The 22,719-nt window shown below is 45.6% G+C and overlaps 1 protein-coding gene across 4 annotated transcripts in view; it reads left to right on the top strand.

Moving 5' to 3' along the window:
* The first annotated feature begins 1,667 nt into the window (after positions 1-1,667).
* The window catches only part of ASS1 (argininosuccinate synthase 1), a 181,673-nt gene continuing 160,621 nt past the window's right edge, over positions 1,668-22,719 (top strand). For 2 of the 4 annotated variants that reach the window (XM_030207831.1, XM_030207829.1), the window contains exons 1-2: positions 1,668-1,754; positions 12,485-12,561. The gene's annotated coding sequence lies outside the window, so the exon portion shown is untranslated. Of the gene's footprint in view, positions 1,755-1,784; positions 2,355-12,484; positions 12,562-22,719 lie in introns of those variants that run through there. The other 2 variants (XM_030207832.1, XM_030207830.1) reach the window with 2 other exon arrangements.

The raw sequence follows: 22,719 nt of genomic DNA, 5'->3' as shown, positions 1-22,719 counted from the left end.
TCACATTAATTGATTTGCTTACTTTATTTTTTGTCTATTAGATTGTAAGCTCTTTGAGCAGGGACTGTCTTTCTTCTATGTTTGTGCAGCGCTGCGTACGCCTTGTAGCGCTATAGAAATGCTAAATAGTAGTAGTAGTAGTAGGAAGGAAAATGGAAAAATAAATAAGACAATGAAGCAGTAAATAAAACAGGTAGGACATCATGTAGATGGGTTACGCCAGGATTTGCCCCAAGCAGTATGACCAGCTCTTTGTATGTGTTTCGGCACGTGCCCATGGCACGATGTACTGCAGTAGAAATTATAGCTAAGATGATGCCAGCACCTCTCTGTTTGGGTCAATTGGACAGGGCTTCTCTTAGCTTTTCCTGATATCGTTGCCTATCTTATTTTTTCTGCGATCTCTTGTAAATTGCCAGCTGTCTTTCAAGAATTAGAGTGGCCCCATTTCTCTTACTTTTACTTTACTAACAAGAAGGTTTGTTGGCCTTAAAATATCTCCTTTCAGTTTTGCCATTTCTTTTCTACTTCCCCCAGATATGTCCATCCAGCTGACTCCTTCTCCACACGTGTTCTAATATTGAACTGTTGATTACTAGATGTCAGTCAGATAATCACCCACCATAATATCTGGAATACTCTCCCCATTTGTAAGCACCAGGACCAGTACAGCACCCAATTCAGTTGCAGGACCAGTTTTGCTTGTAGAGAATTTAAGATCTCCCTACTTCTAGATGACACTGCAAATCTGGCATATTGAAATCACCTAGCAAAAACACCTCACCTATCATAGCAATTTTCAGAATGTCTTCAATTAAATATCTAGGGCCTCACGGGAGCAGAAGGAAATTGCCTGGCCAAAAATACAGCAATTGCATAAATATATTACATTGAACAGGGAGATAAATTACAAATGTGAGAAAGAAAGAAAAAGGCAGGGTATTTAGTCTGCACTTTGAGTAGTGTGTGCATTTCTGATTGCTGCATCTCACAAAAGATATAGTGGGATTAGAAAAGGTACAGAGAAGGGTAACCAAAATGATTAAGGGGATAGGACAACTCTCCTATGAGGAAAGGCTAAAGAGGTTAGAGAAGAGACAGCTGAGGGGAGATATGATAGGGGTCTATAAATCCTGAATGGAATGGAACAGGTAAACCTTACTTGATTGTTTAAAACTACAAAGACTAGGCAACATGTCATGAAGAGAAAACTTTTTGTTTTTTTCTGCTCAAGGCAGTTCTGGAACTGGTTGTGGGAGGGTGTGGAAAAGGCAGCTAGAATAACATAGTAGCTGGGTTTAAAAGGTTTGGATAAGTTCCTGGAAGGAAAGACCATAAACTATTTGGGATTCTGCCAGGTAAATGTGACCTGGATTGGCTACTGTTAGAAACAAAATACTGGGCTGAATGGACCATGGTCTGACCCAGTAAGGTAATTCTTAAGTTCTTATTGAGGGTTTTTGGTGGTGATGATGGTGGTTTTGGTTGGGGGGGGATAACTGCAGAACGTGGGCAATTGCAGCCCAAAACACCTTTACGGGCAGGTTGGTCGGTTACTTCTGGCTTTCTGTCTTGGCTTGCCCCTCTCCCTGCACTCTCTTATCGTCTACATTGCAACAGAGATTCAGGGCCGCTGGCCGGGATGGGACTCCGCCCAGGAGATCCTGCCCTCCGCCTCGCGCTCATATAAGGCCGAGCCCAAGAACAGAGAGACAGAGAGTGAGCGCGAGGGCAACGGAGGAGCCAGGCAGCTGGTGAGCGTGGGGGGGAAGCGCTCCGGTGAGGGAAGGGAGCCGTCACGGGGGCGTAGCTACGGGTGGGCCTGGATGGGCCAGGCCCACTCAAGCGCACACTGCAGCAGCCTCTAGCGTACCAGCAGAAATGGCACCCGATCAGCTGATCTCGAGTCAGGCTCCAGCTTGCCTACCTTGCGAAATCGGCAGTCGGCTCGGCGCTAATGCACTTGCAGGTCCGTCGCATCGCGGCCGCGCGGCGCAGCTCGTGCTCGTCATTCTTCTAGTTGTTGTTCCATCCTACGCGGTAGCGGTATGACGACGTGGCTGTGCGCGGCGGCGTGCTCCACTCCGCTCGCTCGTGGCATCAGGGCAGGCTAAAATAGGTGCACGTGCACGCAGGAGCGGGCGGGCGCCGGGCGGGAGATTTGAGCATTGAGGGATTGAGCTAGTACACTGGGAGCCTCAGCCTGGCGGCCGTGCCCCTGCCCTTGCCCTTGCCCTGGAAACGTGGGAATTGGGAAAGGTTCTTCGATCGGGAAGATCATTCGAGACTCGAGTTCCTGTCTCGGTACCGCGTAGTGCAACTCTAATACTGCCAAGCAGCTGCCAGCCCAGCAGGTAATAAAATTGTACATGCTTTTTTTTTTTTTTAAATCATAATTAAAACTTAATCATGTAATTTTTTTTAAATTAAGCTAGCTGGGGCCTGGGCAGTGCCGTAGCGAGGGTGCCTGACACCCGGGGCAGGTCGCCGCTGCGCACCCTCCCCGAAACGCACCCTACCTTTCAGCGGGGGGGCAGGCGGGAGGGCCGATCCGCCCCCCAGTGCACGTCACTGGGAGCTGTGTCGGCTGCTGCTTCCCTGCTTTCTCTGCCCCAGAACAGGTTACTTCCTGTTCTGGGGCAGAAAGAGCAGGGAACCAGCGAGCCAACCCCCCCCCCCCCCTAGCGCGTGCACCGGGGGGCAGACTGCCCCACTGCCCCCCCCTTCCAATGCCACTGGGCCTGGGCACTATTAAAATGTATTGTTGTGGAATTTCTTAGAGTAAGCACTTCACTCACTGCCTAGGGCAAAAAATGTATATATTTAATGATTAAAATATACCTGTTTTTGCCCTGCAGTGACAAGCCCACCACCATGACCAGCCAGCATTTTGATTACTCTTTTGAAATCAAAATGATGGCTGTGGTCTGGTAGTGGGCTTCTGGATGGGGGGGGGGGTAGACATTTCACTGCCTAGGGCAATGAGGAGCCCATCCCCAACATTAAATTTCAATAGTGCCAAGCTAGCTTAATTTTAAAAAAAGTTGTCGCTCTCATTTTGGTGGGTTTTTGGGTGGGGATGGTCTCTGCAGTGCCTAGTTTAAAATTAAAAAATAAATAAAAGTGTAGGTGCCGGTGGTTTTCTCTGGGTGGACCGGTGCATGCAGAGGTTTTATTTAATTCCATAGGGGGTGGGTAGGGAGTAGGACAGGGCTGATGCTAGGCTACAGGGAGGAGTGGGGTGGAAGGATAGAGCTGATGTTTAGCTATGGGATGGATATATAGTGCCCACCCATATTAGCTCTGGGCCCAGCCAAAATGTCAGGTCTGGCTACACCACCATGCAGTTTTGGACTGGCCGGGGTCAGGGCCCTTCCTTGCAGCTGGAGCTCTCCAGCCCCGTCACTGCCTGAATCCCTTTGACCCCACGCCTGGGCTTTGCACTCATCTGACCCCCCCTCCCCCCCCCCCTTCTCCAGCAGATCTTCTCCAGCTTCCTCTTTCGTCTATCTCTGGGGTGTTAGTAGCACCAGCAGCAGCCCCACTGTCCCCATGTCTCCTCTATTCCTCTTCATACACTGCCCCCCCCCCATAACACTCCCCAGTTTGCGCTCCATTCCCATCACTGCCCTACTCCTGATCAGCATCTAAATGCATGGTTCAAACTTCATCAAAATATGACACTTTCAAAATCTGAAGAGAAAATTTAAATGGGCCGCCTCCTTCCCTCCCTTTTCTGTTTGTTTGTTTGTTCTTTGGAGACTGGCATGTTTTCTGCGGTTTTGAAAACTCACATTTCAAGATTTGGACAGGGTACCGGTGCTCAGGGCTGAAATTGTTTCCTCTTCCTTATCCTCTTTCAGACTTTTGCTTTCCCTTTCGAGGTCTTTCTGAGATAAGTGGGGTGGGGACATCAGATTCTATTGGGAATAAGACCATTGCCTCTGCAGTTTCGTCCTTCCCAGGACACTCCATCTCTGAGCAAATGTGCACGGGGTGCTTTACTGTGTATCTTGGAATCAGAGCTAAGAACTGAGGAAAGGACCTCTCCCATCCTGCTAGACTTGACATTCTGTTTCTAAAATCACCCAATATAGGGCTGACACTGCCTGCTTTATGATGCAAGCTGCATGCTAAGACAGGCTCTGACTGTGACTGCACAGATGTACGATTATTAAATCATATAGCAACGTGCTTTCAATTACAGATCAGAGGAAGAGGAAATGGTGCTGACGTGTTCTGGACAATGAGCAATAATCCTTATTCTCTGAGCAAGAAAAGGGAATGTAATAGTATCATATTTTGATGAAGTTTGAACCATGCATTTAGATGCTGATCAGGAGTAGGGCAGTGATGGGAATGGAGCGCAAACTGGGGAGTGTTATGGGGGGGGGGGGCAGTGTATGAGGAGGAATAGAGGAGACATGGGGACAGTGGGGCTGCTGCTGGTGCTACTAACACCCCAGAGATAGACGAAAGAGGAAGCTGGAGAAGGGGGGGGGGGTCGGATGAGTGCAAAGCCCAGGCGTGGGGTCAAAGGGATTCAGGCAGTGACGGGGCTGGAGAGCTCCAGCTGCAAGGAAGGGCCCTGACCCGGCCAGTCCACAACTGCATGGTGGTGTAGCCAGACCTGACATTTTGGCTGGGCCCAGAGCTAATATGGGTGGGCACTATATATCCATCCCATAGCTAAACATCAGCTCTATCCTTCCACCGCACTCCTCCCTGTAGCCATAGGCGCCCCGTATAAGAGGCTTGGGGAGGCTAAGCCTCCCCAGCCCAATCGTGGACTGCTTGTGATGTAGCCCACCCTCCCGCCCCGCGCATTTTGATCTTTTATTTCCGTGGCAGCGATGTCAATGAAGAAAAAGACTACAGGCTCGCCGCCAGCTTCTCCCTTCTCTCTGCACACAGTGTCCCGCCTTCTGCGGTGATGCATTTCCTGTTTCCGCGAGAGCGGGACACTGTGTACAGAGAGAAGGGAGAAGCTGGCGGCGAGCCTGTAGTCTTTTCCTTCATTGACGTCGCTGCCACGGAGCGTATGGCGGTAAGCTCCGCCCCCTTTAGCCTCCCCAAACAGTTGGGCTACCGACTGTCTATGCTTGTAGCCTAGCATCAGCCCTGTCCTACTCCCTACCCACCCCCTATGGAATTAAATAAAACCTCTGCATGCACCGGTCCACCCAGAGAAAACCACCGGCGCCTACACTTTTATTTATTTTTTAATTTTAAACTAGGCACTGCAGAGACCATCCCCACCCAAAAACCCACCAAAATGAGAGAGACAACTTTTTTTAAAATTAAGCTAGCTTGGCACTATTGAAATTTAATGTTGGGGATTTTTTTGGGTGGGGATGGGCTCCTCATTGCCCTAGGCAGTGAAATGTCTACCCTCCCCCCCATCCAGAAGCCCACTACCAGACCACAGCCATCATTTTGATTACAAAAGAGTAATCAAAATGCTGGCTGGTCATGGTGGTGGGCTTCTGGGTGGGGGTGGGCTCTTCACTGCAGGGCAAAAAAAGGTATATTTTAATCATTGAATATATACATTTTTTGCCCTAGGCAGTGAGTGAAGTGCTTACCCCACCAAGAAATTCCACAACAATACATTTTAATAGTGCCCAGGCCCCAGCTAGCTTAATAAAAAAAAAATTACATGATGAAGTTATAATTATGATTAAAAAAAAAAAAGCATGTACAATTTTATTACCTGCTGGGCTGGGCTGGCAGCTGCTTGGCAGTATTAGAGTTGCACTACGGCACGGTACTGAGACAGGAACGCGATTCTCGAATGATCTTCCCGATCGAAGAACCTTTCTCAATTTCCATGTTGCCAGGGCCGCCAGGCTGAGGCTCGCAGTGCACTAGCTCAATTCTCCCGCTCCTGCGTGCATGTGCACCTATTTTAGCCTGCCCTGATGCCACGAGCGAGTGGAGCATGCCGCCTCGCACAGCCACGTCGTCATACCACTACCGTGTAGGATGGAACAACAACTAGAAGAATGACGAGCACGAGCTGCGCCGCACGGCCGCGATGCAACGGGCCTGCAAGTGCATTAGCGCCGACTGCCGATTCCACAAGGTAGGCGAGCTGGAGCCTGACTCGAGATCAGCTGATCGGGTGCCATCTCTGCTGGTACGCTAGGCTGCTGCAGTGTGCGCGCGGGCAGGCCTGGGACGAAATTGGGTGGGTCTGGGCCCATCCAGGCCCACCCATAGCTACGCCCCTGGAATGTATGTGCCCTGCCAGTATCTAAACTCTGGTGTTCTGCAGTACTAATGAGTTTTCAGTCCTGCCTGGATTTTTCTGGTACTTTGTCCCCAGGATGGAATTGTGAAACATGTAAATTTGCCCCTTGGCTCCGTTGAACTAGATGCATTCCTGCTCAGGCTGAGATTAAATTGACAGTGCTCAACTCACAGCTGTCCCTGCAGAAATCCAAGGACCACCTGCAATTAAAACTGAGTGGGCCTATCCAACTACAGAGAGGGTTCCAAATCCAGTTGATTATCCAGTAATTTATAGATATAGGACACCAGCATTTACTAAATTTGAGAGGTTCCTAGACAGTGCTTGTGCTGCATTTATCTAGTAGTGGTATTACTAGTCTTCTAAAATCCATGAGATTTTCTCCACCTTGGCCCTGGCATCAGCAGACCAGGGTGCTCCTGTGCAGTTGCAGAGCAGTGGTCCTGTGGATTCTGTTGCTAACCTTTCTTGAGGGTGGCAATAAGATATGCAGGGAATCCTTTGATACAGATTCCAGGAAAGCTTGGGAGAAATTGAGTCCCTAGGATGAAAAGGCAAAGACGGTTCAGTGGGGTCTCTCTGGCTGCTATCCTGTTCTCCCTTGTCATTACTTAAAAAAAAAAAAAAAAAAAGGAAAATAGAAGAAAGCAAAGGCTGTGCAATTAATGTCTAGATTCTATTTCTTCTTTCCAGCTTAGACTAAAAAAATGTTGGCAGAAAAGGACAGCTTGCACCTCTCTGCCAGCCTGACTACATTTGCCTCCCATGCTGCTCAGTTCTTACTTGCCTATGACCCATCTCTCACAGCCTTTTGGTTGCTGTGACATCTGTTGAAAATGTATTTATTTATTTTCTTTATTCACAATTATCCAGAGTTTTGGTTCAATGTGGCTTACATTTAACAGTTGTTAGAGATTACATTGATTTCTGGTGTCTTACCACTTTCTGAGTGAAAAGATTTGTTCACCTTCCCTTCAGTATTTTTCATATGATGAGCTCTTCATTTTAGGGGAAGTCTCTGGCACTTTACTGAAACCTGCTAGGTATTTGAATATTTGTATCATATCTTTCCCTCCCCTTGCCCATCTTTCTTCTTCTAGAGAGCAAGTCTGTCTTATAGTGCAAACTGTGCAGCATTTTAGTTGCTGTCCTTTGAATTTTCTCTGCCTTTCAAATGTGTGTGTGTTTTTTAATAATAAGGGTGTGCATGGAAAACTATTTTCATTCGATTATAGATCTTTCTCAGAGTTTGACTTTTTCAGTTCATTTCCAAAATTAATGCTTGTGTAAAATTTGATTAATGCACATAAACATTTTTAATGCTTTACATCAATTAATTTGGAGGTTCTGTGTACATATAGTCAATTCAGTGAGCGTTGTTTACATGCATAAAACTTTCCAAACCAAATGGACATCACTAATTAATAGGTCTCCAGAACTGAAGAGAGCTCCCTTCCCGTTTTCATATTTCTTCTTGGGCTATTTAGGGCTTTAAAATGGAGCCATGCACCTTGGAATAAGTAACTGTACCGCAGATGACTTTGGTGCCAGTCAAGTAATGAGCCTGCTCTGCACCTTCTATGCCAACTCCATCATGGAACTTTTCCTTTCACTCACTGTCTGCAAGGCTGCAGGCTTACAGTCTTGTGCTTTGTGGCAATGCAGTAATGTTATTACATGTGCACAGCAGTGCAGTAATCTTGCATGGTTTGCAACTGTGCAATAATGATGTTCAGGGCTGGTCTTAGAATTGCGGGGCCCTGTACAGTCTGGTTCAGTGGCCCTCCCACTGGCATGAATGGTTTTTTTTTTTTTTTTGTTATTTTAAAAAATTGTATTTATGAAATTTCAAATGTATTTTATGTATGACATTTGTATCCCATATTATCCACAGATTCAATGTGGTTTAAATTCAAGAAAAACATAAATATGATATAGTCAGATAATTATAACATTTTAATTATAACATGTGTCATGAAGCTAGGCAAGTGTATTGGTTATGTTGAAACAAGAGAGACAGCAACATTAGTTTTTTGTCTTTTGATAAGATATGCACTTAATAGAAAAGCCTTTAGTAATTTATGGAATCTCAGATAATCTTCTAAGTACCTTAGGGGGTCTGTTACTAAAGATTAGCTCAAGTTATCTGCAGCAGGGCCCAGAGGAATAAAATGGGACCTGCTGCAGATAACTTGAGCTAACCTTTAGTAAAAGACCTCCTTAATTGCTTGCGTAGAGAATTCCAAAGTTTGGTGCTGTGATATGTGAAGTCTGCAACAAGGATTGATTTGTAAGATGTTGTTACTGTATTACATGAAGGTAAATCAATTAGTTGTTACATGTAGGAGGGTGATAAACCATATGTGATTTGGTAAACAGTCACACATGTTTTAAAGATGATCCTTGTGTTTGTGGGAAGCCAGTGAAGTTTTAATAAGAGAGGGGATGCCTTCTCAAAGCAAGGAGCTCTTCATACAAGGTGGACAGTGGTATTTTGTTCTGTTTCTAACTTATTAAGGAGTGAGATTTTAATATCTGCATAAATGGCATTACAGTAATCAAATTTGGATAGTACCAGAGATTCGATGCTAGTAGGAAGTGTAGAGCTTGGGAAGAAAGGATGCAACCTTTTTAACTTCCATAGGGGATCTTTTACTAAAGATTAGCTTGAGTTACCTGCAGCGTGGCCCATTTTATTCCTATGGACCCTGCTACAGATAACTCGAGCAAATCTTTAGTAAAAGACCCCCATAGTGTATGGAAGATGCTCAAGACCACCTTTGAGACCTGAGTTTCAAATATTAAATGTTGGTCAATGGTGGTGCCCTGGATTTTCATCGATTGATCTAAGGCATATAATGTGTTGTCAGTAATAAAAAGCTTTTTAATGAAATGGGTTGTTAGGGGTTGGCAAGTATGAGGAATTTAGTCTTTTCCTGATTTAATTTGAGTTTGAAACTGGATGCCCAAGATTCCATCAGATCTAAACTGGTTTTAATCTCATGTATAATTTCTAGTAATTCCCTTTTGAAGGGGATATAAATGGTGACATCATCAGCATAGATGAAGGAATTAAATCCATGAGCCTCCAGTAAGTAACCCAGTGGTACCGTCATGATATTGAATAATATGAGTGACAAAGGAGAGCCCTATGGAACCCCACATATAGAATCCCAGGCTGAGGAGATATGACCTGATTGTTTTACTTGGTGAGATCTTTATACTAGGAAACCGTGAAACCACTTTAAAACAGTTCCTCCAATACCAAAGTGGTCTAATAAGGCACTGGACATATCAAATTGTAAAATTATGATTTTCCTGCCCATGCTCAACTCTTTTCTAAAATTTGTAATAAGGGTGGTAAGCACTGTCTCAGTGCTAAAGGATGGCTGGAATCCTGATTGAATGGAAAAGGCCTGTAGGAACTCTATGAGCTGACTAGCTACTAAACCTTCCATCAGTTTTACCAATCAAACATATAAATGGCTACTCACTCGCAAATGCGCAGTAGAGACCCTCTCTGTCCTGCCCCCCGTGTCAATACGTGGTGATGGGGACGTGACAGAGAGGGAACCTGCGCACCTGCGAGTGAGGGAACCGCCGCCACCGCCGCCACCCACCCTCCACCCGGCCCGGGTACCTGGCTTCACTATTCAAACTGCCGGAACGCAGCACACAGCTCATCTGAGCTGCCGTTGGCCTTCCTTACCTGCCTGTGTCCCGCCCTCGCCGACGTTACGTCACACGAGGGCGGAACACACGCAGAGAAGAAGGAAGGCCGACGGCAGCTCAGATGAGCTGTATGCTGCGTTCCGGCGGTTTGAATAGTGAAGCCAGGTACCCGGCCCGGGTGGAGGGGGGGGGGCGGAGGGGACTCCGGGGGGGGGGCCTTTCAACCCCCCCCTTCCTTTACTAGCCCGTTTTTACGGGCTCAACGGCTAGTAAAGGAATAAAGGCTACTGGGCTATAATTAGATGCTTTGCTTCTACTGGCCTTGGGATTCTTTGGGATAGGTGTTAGAATTATTTTGCCATCATTTTCAGGGTATAGTCCATTCAATAACATGAAGGATAAGTATGATTGTTAGCAATTGATAAAAGGTCGGGAGCTGACCTTAGAAGATAGATGGGACATGTCTAAAATACACTGTGACGTTCTGTACTTGGATAGAAAAAATTTTAACTGATCCAGTGTGGGAGGGGAGAAGTCAGACCATGTTCTGTCTGCTGGGTGTCACCCAATAATAAAGATAAATCAAGCAAAACTTGTACATAAAAACTGATTCAAATAAGCACAATGCTGTCATAGGAAACCTAATATTAACAAATGAAAATAACCAGAAAATTATTCAGTTCAAGTCCACTCCTAGCTAACAGTGTAAGCTCATTTCCCCCTTCTCTCACCCTCTCCCTCTTTTCACCTCTCACCTACTTACAGGGGTGTGCTAGTAAAATTTTAACAGGCCCTCTCTCCGGACATAGCCGGCCTGAAATTTGGGGGGAGGGGGGAATACATGCCTCTCTCTCCCCTCCCTTGTGCGGGCATGCTAGGCATACCTTTGCTGAGCCCCACCAACCAATAAATGGACTGCCACCATTCTCTGCTGCTTGTTTCTGGCTCTGAGCAGCATGATGGAACCTTCTTGCGCTTGCATGAAAAGTCCCAGCCTGATGCTCAGAGTCAGGAGCAGGGAGCAGCAGCAGTCTATTTACTTGGCTGGTGGGGCCAGCATCACTGCCAGCAAAGTAAAAGAGAATTCAGGAGGGGGCCCAAGCCTACATTTTGGGAGTCAGTTGTTAGAATAGCCATGGGGGGGCCTACTTTAACAACCGGCTCCCAAAATTCTTAAAAACTTAACAAAAGGCTCTCGCGAGCCCGTGAGATCCCGCTCCAGCACACCACTGCCTACTTACCATATTTCCATCTCTCACTTTTACATCCTCCCCAGCCCTCCCATTGTCCTCCATCTCTCTCTCTCCCTTTCCCAGCCTGTTCTTACTTTGTCTTTCCATCACTCCCTCTCATAAGCCCTCATCACCAGCCCCATCTCTTTTCCTGTAACTTTCTGACATCCAGGCCATTTCCTCTTTCTTTTACCCATACCCAGCTTCCTATTCCTCCTGAACTTATTTCCATTTCCCTGTTTTCCCTGCCTTTCCATGGTCCCGCTTCTTTACACCACTTCCTAGACCCCCTGCCCTTCTGATCCTTTACACCACCTCTCTACCCATCTCTCCATCTCTTCCCCCTTCATTGCTGTCTCCCATTCACTACAACCTCACCCCTCCCCCAGCATCAACACTTCTCCCATCCCTAACATCTGCAAGTCAGTCCCCTGCTCCCACCCTATCATCTATCTTGTGTCTCTTTCTTCTTCTGCCTACCCAAATCCAGTATCCCCCCTCTATCTCTGTATTCCCTCTTTGTCCATCCTCCCCCTCCTAAAATAAAGGTCTGTCATCTTTTCCCTCTTTCCCTCCTCCCCCCTTCCAACATGGTCCACCATCTTTGCCTCTCTCTCCCCTTCCTGCATCTCTCCTCCTGTCTCCCTCCTCGTATCAAGCATCTCCCCTCTTTCTTCCTTCCACCCCCTCCCCCCCAAATGGTCCGAGTATCTTTTGTCTCCTCCTCCCCCATCCCTTCATGTGGTCTAGCATCTCCCCTTCTTGATAATCTTCTGTGACCCTCCCCTTAAACCTTACTTTCGCAATTCTTTTGTAGATTTTGCAACAGTGTCAGTACCATGAAGAAGAGCAAGGCACTGTGGATCCTCATGTTTGAATGCCGGGAAGTCACTGCTGGTCCTGCCTCCCTGACACACACTTCCTGTTGCATATGGGTGGGACCTGGCAGCGATTTTCCAATGCTCAAACACGAGGCTCCGCAGTGCCTTGCACTTCTTCAAGCTACTTATGTTGTTGCAGCAAAAATACCACAAAAGAACCGTGAAAGAAAGGTTTGAGGGGAAGGTCACAGAGGAATATCAAGAAAGGGAGATGCGGAAAGATGTGCAGAACTTTCCCCTGCCCCTCAACAAGAGTTTCAGCTTCACCAGCGGGAGTACGGGAGATGGCCTACCAAGATTTGGCAGGTCTGCAGTCAGACATGCTTGGACCGCGGGGCCCCTGGGAGTGCGAGGCCATATGCAGCTGCCCCTGTCACCCATGCCTAAGACTGGCCTTGATGATGTTACATTCTTTGTAGTATTAAGACATGTTCATATTTTTACAGAGCACATCACCTGCAGATTTGAGGATTTGCCAGGATTCCTGCCTGTCTGTGCAAGAGCTGCATTAAAGAATCAAAAGGTATGCCTAAGATACATTTTCCCTCCCCCCATTCAACTTTCCAAAACATCTCTGCTCTCAGACCTGGATAGTTTAACCGTCAGATTTCATCTTTTTTTGGAAACAACCTTCTGAGCATAAATAAGCAATGTCAGAGTCAGAATATCTTTGCTGTGGTGTCCCACGGGGTCCTTCCCTTCCACCTTGGTTATGGTTATATGACCTTTCAGGTACTTGATTCGAGCGCTGGAGCTTCTTGTTTACTTTTATGCTGATGATGATCAGCTAATTCTGCCAATCAGTAAAAATAGCATTACAGCTATTTATGTATGTAAATTTGATACGCGCCCTTCATGCAAGCAGTTATGACCATTGATGATCTTGATAGGGCACTGAGATTGCCAGCAGTCACTAGTGACTCTCTTGTGATCTCACATTTGGAGTATTCAGAAATAAAGGATTAACATAGAAACAGGAAATGATGCTAGATAAAGACCGTATGGCCTATCCAGTCTGCCTATCCATACCATCTACTATTCCTGCAATCCTTTCTTTTCCCTTAGAGATTCTCTGTGCTTGTCCCATGTTTTCTTGAATTCAGATACAATCTTTGTCTCTGCCACCTCCATAGAGAGGCCATTCCCTGCATCCACCACCCTTTCCATGAAGAAGTATTTCTTTAGGTTACTCCTGAGTCTACCCCTTTTTACCTTCACCCTATGCCTCTTTGTTCTAGAGCTTCCTTTCAAATGAATGAGACTCATCTCCTGTACATTTATGCCACAGATGTATTTAAACATTTCTATCATATCTCCCCTCTCTTGCCTTTCTTCCAAAGTATACATAATGAGATCCTTAAGTCTGTCCCCATACACTTTATAACAAAGACTACTGGCTTTTAGTAGCTGCTGTCTACACCAACTCTATCCTACTACTACTACTTAACATTTCTAGAGCGCTACAAAGTGTACGCAGCGCTGAACAAACACAGAAGAAAGACAGTCCCTGTTTATATCCTTTTGAAAGTGTGGTCTCCTGAACTGAAGTCTCAACCAGCTTTGGTTGTATCACAGAAAGACGATATATCAAATGCATGACCATACCCAAACTTACACAGAGGCACTGTCACCTCTTTTTCCTGTTGACCATTCCTCTCCCTATGCACCCAAGCATCCTTCAGACCTTTGCCATCAACTTTCTTCACCTGTTTGACCATTTTAAGATCATCATATATGATCATTCTCAGGTCCCCCGCTTCTTTTATGTGCAAAAGTACCCCCTTTACTGTACCGCTCAAACTTTTTATCCATTTCTGTTGAGGTATTAGAGGGGAGGTTATCAAGGTGCCTTAGGGCTTTAAGTTGCATTATTTGCTTCTTAACGTGATTTAAAGGGCAGTAACATAGCTTTTCCTGTCCTAGGAGGTCTTTTACAAAGCTGCGATGGTGTTTTTAGTGCGCACTAATGATTAGTGTGTGTTAAACCCTAGAGACGCCCATAGGAATATATGGGCATTTCTAGCATTTAGTGTGCACTAAGAACTCTACCGCACCTTTGTAAAAGATCTCTCCCCCCCCCCCCCCCCCCAATACGGTGATTTTTAAGTCAGCATGGTTTATATAGTAATGAGATGTAAAACATGCAAATGCATGTAAAGCAGCTCACTAATATGTAAATTCCTTAATGCATCTTGCGATGAACACAGGGTACCCACTGCAAAAGTACATTTTATTTCTGAGGAGCAGCAGGCCGCCAAGCCAAAGCCCAATGCTTCTGAACCTTCTCTTAAAGGGGCAGAATGTAGTAGTATTTATTTATTTCTGAATTGCTATACCGCCTTTAACTAGTTTCCCATGCAGCCCTCTCCATCAAGGACCCCTCCAGGTGTGCTTCCTGAGCTCAGAAAGAACCCTGCACTTTCCCCCATGACCCTCCATCCGTACCTTAAAATAGCCGTGGTGGGCAAGAGTGATTCCCCATTGCTCCTGCCCTGTTGGCACCGGGATCCAAATTAGTGCCAGCGACCCCTGTATTACTGCTAGGGGTCATCTTTCCAAATAAGGGCTTCCTTTGCCTTTATATGGAAAGATGACCCCCTACTGGTAGTACTGCGAGACTACCATTAGGGGTTGCCAGTACCATTTTAGATCCAGGCGCTGGTAGTGCAAAGTGACTGGGGATCGCTCCTGCCCACCCCCAAGACCACCTTGGATTGAATGGAAGCAAGTAGTTTGTAAATGCTGGGGGGGAGGTGCCGCGCGCCTGTTGGCCGAATGCACTCGTTCCCTCCCTGCTGCTCCTTCTGCTCCGGCCACCCCCACGGCTCCCGAAAACCCCACTCCAACGTTGTTGCTGCAGCAACCGGCTCTTACTATTAAAAAAAAAAAAAATTCCACCCTCAAATGAGAGTAACTGTCGGAAGGTCACCAATAGGACTAAGGGGAGAGGAGTTTGCACGACTTTCCTAGCCAATAGTGAAGTGGCTTTAGACTTTTTCCTCCCTCTCGTATCAAAGATGTAAAACCTGAGTAGCCGTGAAGCCGCGGATAAGGCAGTACAAAAGGGGAATTAAACCAATGAAACCTTCTTGAATGAAACCTCCTGGAGGTGGGGCATGGGAGAGGAAGTAGTTGAGCAGCTCGCGGAGAAGGACGGACACCGAGAAGGCTCATTCATGGAAGAAACGCATTTTTTTTTTTTTTTTGTTTAAATAATGTCAACCTTCTATTTGGTGTTAGTATTACCAGGTAAAACATTTCCTTCAAGTAACATTGTTGAGCTCAGAAACAAGGAATAGCCAGCCCTCCAACTTTGGGGGCACCCGGGGTGTACTGGGGGAGGGCAATCACCCCCCCCCCCCCCCCCCCACATAACAATGCTGGAGGGGATGCGAAGCCTTAAGCAGTTTGGAGACGGCAGGAACATGTTTGGTCAAATCTGTGGGCTGAAGCCAGTAGGAGCATGTCGCTGTTGCACCCAAAACAAAAGCAAATGTTTATTAAAATAAAAGCAAATGCTTAGTAGAAATAAGAGACTGCCAGTGCGTGGTCTATATGTAAAAAGTCTAAAGCTGTTCCAGTTGGATAGGCAGTGCGAGGGAGCAGCAGGGAGGGAACGAGAGGATTCGGCCAACAGGCGCGCAGCGCCCCCCCCCCCCCCCCCCCCCTTGGTATGCCACTGGATAACGTGAGACTCCATTTCCCAAACTTTAGCTTGCACACCATTCCTTATTCCTGAGACATTACTACACCATCAAAGCACTGTCTCCTGCACATTTTAAAATCCAATCCACGCCATGTTTTAACAGTATACACAAACCTGAGCAAAAACACACTCAGAACTTACTATGGCATAATAGCACTAACTGCCAGGACACAAAAAGCTACAACCTCATGTGTGAAAAGGCAGCAGTGTAAATATTACATTGGACCCTAAAACACCAATACACTACCTAGTGTAAAAAAAAATACAAAACAAACAAGATCTCTATGCAGAATACCACACTGAGGTCATACATGACACAACAAATATATCACAAGGGACCAGAGATCAGTATGAAGGCAAAAGAACTGAACTAGAAACCTCAAGAAGTCACTAAACTGGAAAATATCAGAGATGTGTATTTCCAAAAACTGACACATTCCAATTTATTAGTTCAGAATAATTTTTTTCTCCCTTTGTTGTCTGAACATTTTATTTTTATGTTCACTTTGATCCCAGTGTCTCTTTTCTGTGTTTTCTTTTTTCTTCTCTTTGCTATGGTTTGTCCATTTGACATTTCTTCTTGCTCCATGTTCACCATCCTCCTCCGTCCTGTCTAACATCTCCCCTGTGTCCCTGTCCCTTACCTTCCTCCATTTTCAGCATCTGCCTTCTCCCAATCCAGCCCTTATATTCAGCATTTCCCCTCAGTGTGTGTCTTGCCCTATCTTGCATTTTCCCTTATGTGTCCCTCTCCTTATTCATCCCCCTCTCCCTGTGATCAGCCTTACTCCTCTGTGTTCCTGTCCTCCCCCCCCCCCATGTCCAGCATTAATCCTCTGTGTCTCTATCCCTTCCCCCTCCATGTCCAGTATCTCTCCCTGTAGCTTCCCACCCACACCCCCCTCACAGTTCAGTGTGGCTCCCTCATGGATCTCCAGTATCTTACCCCCCTTTCTTCCATCCATCATCTTCTTTCCCCATTTCTTCTCCCCTCCCAGTCTCTCTCTCTCTGTCCCCACCCAAGCTGGTACAGCATCTAACCCTCTCCCCTTTCTGTCCAGCACCTCTTCCTGTCTGTCTGTCTGTCCTTCCCTCCTATCTTCTTTTTCCTGGTCCAGCAGAGTAGCACCTCTCTCCCCCTCCCTCTGGCATCCAGGTCCATGTTTCCCCCCCCCCCCCACCCCGAGGTTCACTGGTGCTGCTAACTTCCTTGATCACTACGGTAGATGCACCACTGCAGCGATTGAAAGGCGATGCCTCGGGGCCTTCATCTTCCCTGTAACGCTCAAGCACCCACAGAGTCAGTGCCTGTGCCCACTGCAGCTCCTTGTGACTCTGGGCCGGTCATTTAACCCTCCATTGTCCTGGGTACAACGTAAGTACCTGTATATAAAATGTAAACTGCTTTGATTGTAACCACAAAAAGGCAGTGTGTCAGATCCCACTCTTCTTTTCCTTATGTCTCTAACCCCAAGGTTACATAGCAGGCTGGTGAACTTTTTGGCTGCGTGAGATAAAGCAGTTATGTATTTGCCCTGGGGGGGGGGGGACCGTATGAATAGTGGGACAAAGGAATAGGGGATGGGTAAGTGGGTATTGGGACAAAAGGGGAAGGAAGCGAACATGGAAAAAGTTGTAAAGCTATACTAAGTGAATTGAAATGTTGAGTTTTCAATGTGCATATAGCCATTGTGTTTATATAATGTTAGAATAATGGTTCAATAAACAGTTTAAAATAAAATTACCCTTATAGGGCCAGATTCTGTAAATGGTGTCTAAAATGTAGATGCGTTCAATTAAAGCGCTTAGTGCTATTCTATATAACATGCCTGTAGTTAGTTGTGGTGTATAGAATAGGGGCATAGAACTGGGAAACATGCCTAGATTTAGGTGCGGCCATTTACGTCACTGAAAACCTGGTGTAAATAATCGCGCCTAAATGTAGGCATGTTCCCTCAAATTCTAGAACAATGTGTGTAAATTTGAGTAATGTGCCCACACCTCCTCCCATTGCCTTGCCTCCTTTTCAGCTACGCATACTAGAATTTATGCGCGCCTCTTTTTAGAATACACCTAATAAGAAGCAAGTGTAAATTCCAATTGTCAATTACCGATTGGTCGTTATCAGCCAATTATCATCACTGATTGGCTTGTTACTCAATTGAGTAGCACATGTAAATTGACCACGCACACAATTTAATGCGTGCTACTTGCCACATCTTATTGGAATCTGGCTGGTGCAAGACTGCCTCTTACATTGACCCCACTCCCCACCCCCACTTCATACCTGATCAGATTCAAACTTTTGACACTAATCTTCAGAGCCATGATAGAAAATGATTTGCAGTTGAGCCAGGGTTCATTGCTTTACATACCATCAATGCATGACCCAGCTGAGAGCTAGGTCATGTTGACAGGTGCTCCTCTGTTGTGTATTCTCTCTACTGACATTATGTTGGAACAGAACTATTTAATTTTCAGAATAAAAATAAAGGCATGGAGTTTTCCAGCTCCCTAAATACTGGTTTGGGGTTAGCACTGTAAGTTGCTTGATGGTCTTTCGATTCATTTGCTAGTTTTGTTTGGGTTGGGGAGGTTGATCAGTTGTAATGGGAAGTCAGAATTTTTCCAAAAGTTCTGCTTGGTGCTAGTCCTTAATGGATGATTCTGAAGTCTTATTGAAATGTTGTGTTCATTAAATCCTTTTGTTTCTGGCTAGGGCATTTTTAGAGTTTGAGATTTTTGTTTCCTGGTTTTCATCTTGTTGTTTTGTGTTGAGCTTTGTGATTTATGAGGCTTTCTACATATGAAGCCATATTGATTCAAACCAAAGTCCATTAATTCCAGAATCCTTTCTCTGCCAATGATCAGTTCAGGTCACAAGTGCCTAGCAGATCCCAAAAAGTAGATTTATTTCTTATTGTTTATTTTCAGGGCTAAGTGGTGACTTTCCCAAGTCATAAGTATATAAGCATCGCCATATTAGGACAGACCAAAGGTCCATCGAGACTGGCATTCTGTTTTCAACAGAGGCCAATCCATGCTGCTTATCCCAGGAATAAGCAGTGGTTTTCTCAAGTCTACTGTAACAGTGGTTTATGGACTTTTCTTTTAAGAATTTGTCCAAACCTTATTTCATAAACCCTGTTACCAGTGGCGTACCAAGGGGGGGGCAGTGGGGGCAGTCTGCCCCGGGTGCACGCTGCTGGGGGGGGGGGTGTCGCGTGCCTGTCCGCTACGTTCGTTCTGTGCTCCTTCTGCCCCGGAACAGGTTACTTCCTGTTCCGGGGCAGAGGGAGCATGGAAACGAACGAAGCGGAGAGGCGTGCGACACCCCCCCCCCCCCCCCCAGTGGCTTTCACCGGGGGGGGGGGGGGGGCGCTTCACCCAGGGGGCGGGTCAGCCCCCCCTAGGAAAGCCACTGCCTGTTACGCTAACTGTTGTCTATCTGGCTAATAATTTTTAGTGGACTTTTCCTCCAGGAACTTGTCCAAACCTCTTTTGAACCCCACTATGTTACTCATCTTGACCACATCATCTGGAAAGAGAGATTCCATAGCTTAACAAAAAAGTAGCTAAGGCATAACAGTTCCATTACAAAATCTTATTTTCTCACAAGAGGCAGGAAAGAATGTGCATTGCTCCCACCCCACTAGACACCTGGGGACCACTGGTAAGCCAAGAGACTGAGTTAAGGATTTTGGGGGGGGGGGGGTCTGCTGGGGGCTAAGCTTGAGGGACTTGGGCCCATGGGAAAGCAAGTTAATCTGGAGGGAGTCTGCCATGGGTTGAGCTCCTGCCAACATAGGTATTTATTTTTATTAATTTTGCTGCATTTGTATCCCACATTTTTCCACCCACTTGCAGGCTCAATATGTTGAACCTCCCTTACTATTGGGGGCTATTAGGGGAGATCTATGCCACAACAGGGGATTACTAGGGAGGGGATTATTTGGGGCGTGGATCTTTGACACGAGAGTTACTTGAAGGGGATCAGACTTTGCGATGGGAGGTTGGCTGGGGACTGTTCTATGATGGAGGGGTTGCTGGGAGAGGATCTCAGTAGGGGTGAAATGGTATCAGGGTGGGGTCGCCTATTAGTGGGTCTGCCAATACTAAGAACAGGGCCCTTTGCAGAGGGAGCAGTGATTTGAGGAAGCTGCTCTCATGTCTGTGTAGGGGATAGGGAGAGTTGTACATTTTTCCCCCCACATGTGATTGCCTAAGACCCCATCAGGGCAGGTTAAATACCCGACTCTTTACTCCTATCTCTAGGAGGCCGAAGGAAAGAAATCCACACACACCACCAATAAAAAAAAATATATATATATATATATATATATATATATATATATATATATATATACATACATCAAAGGCCTTTGGGAGAGAGTGTGGGTCTCATGTAATAACCGTAAGCTCACCCAGAACTGTCGCAAAATCCCTCAGGTCCTCTGCTCTTTTATTAAGAATGCATTGTCATAAATTAACTGGTTACATCACACATCATGGGACACAAACTTTGAAAAATCATTGGCTAGATTATATTCTGCTTACATTTCCAAGGTCAGGGGATTCAGGGTACTTTCCAAAACCGCTAGTGGTTCCAGTAAAATTCTTAACATTTATAGGAATGCGGAACTATCATACATTATTCCATACATCATCTGTATGCTCAGATATCTGCATACATTGCATTTCACTTCCCCGTTCTCTTCCAAAACAGTTTTCTGCATCTGTTAAAGACAGCATTTAGTCATTTTCCATCTTATTTACTATAAACATTTAACTTCTAATATTCCTCTCTATGAATGGGGTGACCATTATTTTCAAATATAACTGTAATATCAGTTTTCCCCTTTTGATCATGTATTTGATCACATATTCATGCCAAGCGGCCCAATTCAATTCTATTGTATCAGTATCTTAGTTCTAGGCTTGGGTAATAAGTCTCAAGTCACGAGCCATATAGAGCAACAACAACTAAGCTGCACCTATGGGGTACTTTTTAAACAGATATTAAAACAATTTATGCTAAAAGAATTCAATAATTTTTCAGTAGCCCCTCCTTCAATGCAAACAAGGAATGGAAATACATCATAGTAAGCATTTTGACAACAGAATTATAGCAATGATGCTTATAATCATACTGACTAGGACACAAATAAAACATTAATCTTTGAAGGGACTGGCCGGTTCAGTATTAGTCCTATCTTGATCACAGAATTCTTTTCTATATATAAATATATTTTCATCCTGTCCAATGCTTACTTACTGCATCTATGAGAAAAATTCAACAAACTCTTCACTCCTCTAAAGAACTGCTTTGCAGACTGGGTTATTCTGGACTTCTTTAGGATGTACTCACAAGTTGAGGTATCAGAGTATGGGTTAACCATGCTGGAATCTCTTATGCAGCGGCGATCCTAGGCATGACACCCAGGACGGATCACCGATGCGCCCCCCCCCCCCCCCCCGGGGTGCACGCCGCTGGGGGGGGGGGGTGCCGCCTGTCAGCTGAATTTGCTAACTTCGCTGCAGCTCCCTCTGCCCCGGCCGGAACAGGAAGTAACCTGTTCCGGGGCAGAGGGAGCTGCAGCGAAGTTAGCGAACTCGGCTGACAGGCGTGCGCCACGGCACCCCCCCAGCGGCGTGCACCTGGGGCGGACCACCCCTTGGTACGCCACTGCTCTTATGCTCCCACTTTCAGTATTCCATTCCCTAATCCAGCAGCTTCCACTTCTGGACGAGGAAAGTGGTTAAGCTTCAGTTATAAGGCAGCATCTCTTGCAGTAGCCATGGTATCAGCAGGTTGTATCCTAATGTTCTTCACTGCACTTGTGTCAGGTCTCTTTTCAGCTGGGCGGTAAGGAGAACAGGGAGAAAAATCTCTTGAAATGAGCATAAAATATGGAACAGACATAAGATTCCCCTCTCCATGTTAGATCTAAAATCTGCCTCCACTCTTTTCTAAGATGGATCGAAGAGAGCTCCACAAACACACATTATTAAAATGGACTTGGGGAAAATCCACTGCTTATTTCTGGGATAAGCAGCATAAAATGTATTGTACTGTTTTGGGATCTTGCCAGTTACTTGTGACCTGGACTGGCCACTGTTGGAAACAGGATACTGGGCTTGATGGACCTTCAGTCTGTCCCAGTATGGCAACACTTATGTACTTATGCACAGTACTTTACGTCAGATTAGAGCTGCCTATTCACTCTTTGATCTCAAGGCACTTTGCCTATTAGAACCTGCTCTAGTAATTTCCTTTCTAGACTATAATTGTAATTCTCTTTTTTAGAGTCTTCCTCTTTATCAGTTCAGTGGTTTCTAACTCATCCAAAACACTGCAGTTAAACTCATCCGTGGGGCAAGAAAGTATGACAGTTTTACACCTATCTTGATGTCTGAGCATTGGCTTCCCATTCAATTCTGTCTCACGTTTAAGATTTTTGGTATTGACGCATCACATTCTTCATTCTGGAATACCACAGTTTCTGTTTAGGTCACTTGTTCCCTACATTTCCTCTCACTCTCTGCACTCTTCCAATCAACATCTCCTCACTGTCCCTTCTCATTTAAAGATTCATTCACCCCTGCCAGATCAACTTGCTTTTCCATAGTTGTGCCTACCCAATGAAATCTTATATTCCTAGATATTCGCACTGAGCTTCCTTCTATGAATTTTAGGACTACCTTGAAAACATACCTCTTCAAAAAAAAACAAAAAAAAAAAACAACTTTCAGTATTACTTAATTCAATCAAGGCCATCACGTCTTTCTCCAGTTGCTAATCCTTGACAGTGAGTGTCTTGGTTGATTTTGTTTTGTCCATTTTTCTCCCTGTTCCCCTCCCCCCTTTTATTTAATTTAGGTTTAATTATTCCCTACCCTTCTCCCCCTCCCTTATAATTATTGTAACCTAATTTTCCTGATGTGTTCCTCCACTATAATTTCTTCTTTATACTC

This window comes from Microcaecilia unicolor, chromosome 6 (assembly GCF_901765095.1).
Source record: "Microcaecilia unicolor chromosome 6, aMicUni1.1, whole genome shotgun sequence".
Classification (NCBI taxonomy): Eukaryota; Metazoa; Chordata; class Amphibia; order Gymnophiona; family Siphonopidae; genus Microcaecilia; species Microcaecilia unicolor.
This window is presented reverse-complemented; position numbering and strand designations above follow the sequence as displayed.